The sequence below is a fragment of the Amblyomma americanum genome, chromosome 2 (genome assembly GCF_052857255.1).
Source record: "Amblyomma americanum isolate KBUSLIRL-KWMA chromosome 2, ASM5285725v1, whole genome shotgun sequence".
Taxonomy (NCBI): domain Eukaryota; kingdom Metazoa; phylum Arthropoda; class Arachnida; order Ixodida; family Ixodidae; genus Amblyomma; species Amblyomma americanum.
In genome coordinates this window covers 93,183,795-93,187,262 of record NC_135498.1, presented here as the reverse complement: position 1 = coordinate 93,187,262, position 3,468 = coordinate 93,183,795, and the positions used below count along the sequence as shown (strand labels likewise).

The following is a 3,468-nucleotide window of genomic DNA, read 5'->3' as shown; positions in this document are numbered from 1 at the left end:
TATATACCCTCCGCGAGGCGACACCACCTCTGGTGGAGCGAGCGGCGACAGCAGCGGCATCGACGGCGGCGCCATCTGTTGGAGCACGGCTGTGGCGTTGCTAGACAACGGCGGCTCAAGGTCGTTCGTGGGCCACGGCTTACGGCTGAAGGACGACCACGCCACGAGCCGAGCTGGCTGAACGGCTGCCGTAGCGTTGCTTTCGCAACAAAAGACTTTTTGTGGAGGAAGGGATTTTGTTGTTGACATTTCTAAAATGTGTCTTGCAAGCTGTCTTGTAGCTTTACAAAATTATCGCATTAGCTGAACTGAGCTACAGGATTCGTGAAGATGTTTCGAAATGTTCTTGAAGCAGACTGCAAGATAATTTGTCAAGATATCTTAAAAACATTAATGTCTCGGGGCTGGTTGGGACGTATATAAGGCGGCTTATCTTGCCGAGACAGCTAGATTATAGCCGCGCAGTAGACTGTTAGGTGCTCAGTAGGCCCTCGAAAGCGTGACGCAACCTTAACCAGTATCTGCACACAATAAGAGCGTTTCTGTGTAATTAAAACAATCAATCAGCGGTCATATTTCATTTTGCCCGCGCCTCACCTGGTTTCAACCTCGCTCATGATGGCATAGCTTGAGGGGATTTAGCTGAGGGGCTTTAGCTGTCCCCGCTTTCCACTCCCAACAAGAATCACAACTCGCGCGATGGCAGCGCCTCCCGCTCGTCTCCTTCAGACGCAGTGGGGCCTTGCGGGCACGCAGGAATCGCGCGGTGAGCGGCGAACAACGCAACGCACATCCAAAGCGCGTTCACCACGAAGCTTGCGGCTTGCTGCCCGTTCGTTCGGCGCAGAAGCTATGCTGGCGTTCGTGGCATCGGGTTTGTCGAGACTGATGTGCCGACGAACTACGACTGCAACTTGAGTACCGCGCGTTTCGGCAAGGCGCCTGGCAGCGCTACTGTGTGGTTTGCCGCTCCGCACGTCCGTTTCACCGTACTTATCAGAGCGATTTGTCTAACGGGCAAAGTGTCGCGCCGAACGGGCGATGGCGTCCCGTGGACTCCCAGGCAGTGCTGCAACACGCAATCGCGTTCCACTCTTAAAGGCGAAGCTTAAGCGTCCTCCAATTTTTTTCTTCTTATTGTGCAGATTTGGCCTTTGACATAAGTTAAAGGAAAAGGTAAAGGCTGGATTCGTGGTTGAATGCGAACAGGGCTCGATGCTGAGGCCAGCGTGTCCACATGCGCGTGTCTGGCTGGCGGGCGTCTAGGATGGTAGCGTTGGCTGAGTAGCTCTTCGCTCGCAGCTCAAAGTCCGGGTCGAGTCCCCGAAAAGTGATTCGGCGTTGCCTCCTTGGCGGGAGCCGGGCAGAAGAGACATTTCAGTGGAAAGGTATGCGGCCTGGAGTACCAGGACGCCCTCACCATAGGAGCCAGCACAGCGCCCACTCGAATTCTCCGCAGCATGACATTAGGCAGCTTTGGAATAGGGGAACCCTTTTGATTAGGGGGATATGGGAATAGCGGAGAGCCAGTGCGCATGCTCAGAACAATAACACCCCTGGGGTTCTTGTACTACGCATAAGCACTGGCTCCCCGCTATCCCCTACCCACCTAACCGATAGGGTCCCCCTGTTCTAACCTGCCTTTTCCCACGGCGAGTTCGGTCGTGTAAGGCTGTCTGCACTCCAAAGGACGGCTTTGTAAAGCTCTGAAGCTCCAAGCATGAAGCGACGGAATCAAGGAATGAAGCGCGTCTGCATGACATCACATGTGCCTCGTCGCGCTGACAGTATCTGTCCCTCAGAGCTGCCCTTCCTCAAATCGGCGACTGATCGCCTTGCATGGACAGAACAATCACTGCGAGACCTCTGCTCTTTCGAGTACGCCGCGTTACAACGATGAGCTATTTCGGGAATTTTGCCTTTTCCAGGAAATTTGAGACAAAAAACTAAGCGAAAAGAGACCCCGGCTGAGTTGAAATTCAACTTGGAAACAAAAATTGTCTCATTTTTTTTCCAGACTGACGGTGTTCAAAAGGGCCAACAGGAAAAGAATGCTGTAAGAAGAAGACGAGGACGACTTATTACTACCGGGCTTCATCGTCATCGCTGGAGGCTAGAGCATGGGTCTCGGTCTGAAGCGACTGCCTCCGGCTCTCCTGTCCCGCTGCTATCTGAATGCTGCCAGCGTTGGTCGCCGTGATTCATCAGTAAATCCACTGTTCAACACAAACACTGAACCATCGAAGAGCTGACCTGCTCAATAAGTACTCTCATATTAAGGAACAATTGAGTATAGTGCTTCCACGTGCTAGTTTAGGAAAAGGATTACCGGCTTCTGGTCCTTGGCCTAAAAGAGGTCGTTTCCTACAAACGAAACCTATCCCATATTTTTCACCTTCCTCCCTGTTTATAATAGAAATCCACTTTTTGTTTATCTCTTCGGTTAAGCATACGAATTCCGCTTTTTTTCATCATATTGTCTTAAATATTGTGCCTTTATGTACAGTGCATTTTACCCATATCGATTCTTCATGTTAGTTTCTTCAATTTTCACTTGTTTTTTTTTACTCATCTGTGCTATATGTGCTTATAAATGGCTTGTGCTTTCTGTGTACTATTCCTATGGATGAATGAGTATTATGAATTCTGTGTAAAAATTGCCCGCTGCTCTGCGTTTAAGAATGAAAAGGGGGTGACACTTCGTCAAGCAACTTTGTTCGCCTTTATGTCGCCCCCTCGGTAACCAAAGTGTTGTTTGAAATAAAATTTGAATTTGTATGCACACAATCACAGAAAAGAAGGTTTTGTACAAAACTGCACCGATTTTATTGCACCCGTGTTCTGTCAGGATGGCCGAGCGGTCCAAGGCGCTGCGTTGAGGTCGCAGTCCGGTCTTCCGGGCGTGGGTTCGAATCCCACTTCTGACATCACGTTTTGTTTTTATGCGCACAAGACGAAAAAGGAAGGTTTTACTCTGCGCCGATTTCAGTGCACCCATGTTCTGTCAGGATGGCCAAACGGGAGCTTTCCACTTCCGGCCACAGCCGTGTTCGGAGTTCGGACGTGCGATGACGGGTTCCATAGGAGTGGCTTCAGCGCCCATGTCTGGCCGCGGTAATAGTACTAGGGAAAAGGAAAGTGACCACCAGGGTGTTTTACCAGGGTTGCCTACAGGGCGTTTCGTTCTGAATACAGTTTTTGCATAAGGATGTCACGGCCCTCCCGTACGCTGCGGAAGGTTTCCGCGACGCGTTGGCGGAACATTCGCTGCTCCCGGACGTTATCGCCCTGGGGGCGTATCGCATGAGCCACGTCTGTGCGACCACCTTAAAGGATGCCGAGAAGCTAAAAAGGATTACAGGCATCGGCGAGCAATGTGTGGAAAAGGTGATTGACCCGGCGAACCAGGACGTGCGCCTGAAGCTGCACTGGCTACTACACAGGGTGACCGATGAGGAGGTGCGAGCA

At 51.2% G+C, this 3,468-nt stretch overlaps 1 non-coding gene across 1 annotated transcript; it reads left to right on the top strand.

Moving 5' to 3' along the window:
* The first annotated feature begins 2,843 nt into the window (after positions 1 to 2,843).
* TRNAL-GAG (transfer RNA leucine (anticodon GAG)) lies at positions 2,844 to 2,927 on the top strand. The gene has a single exon. It is a non-coding gene; the product is annotated as a tRNA-Leu (tRNA).
* Positions 2,928 to 3,468: the final 541 nt, after the last annotated feature.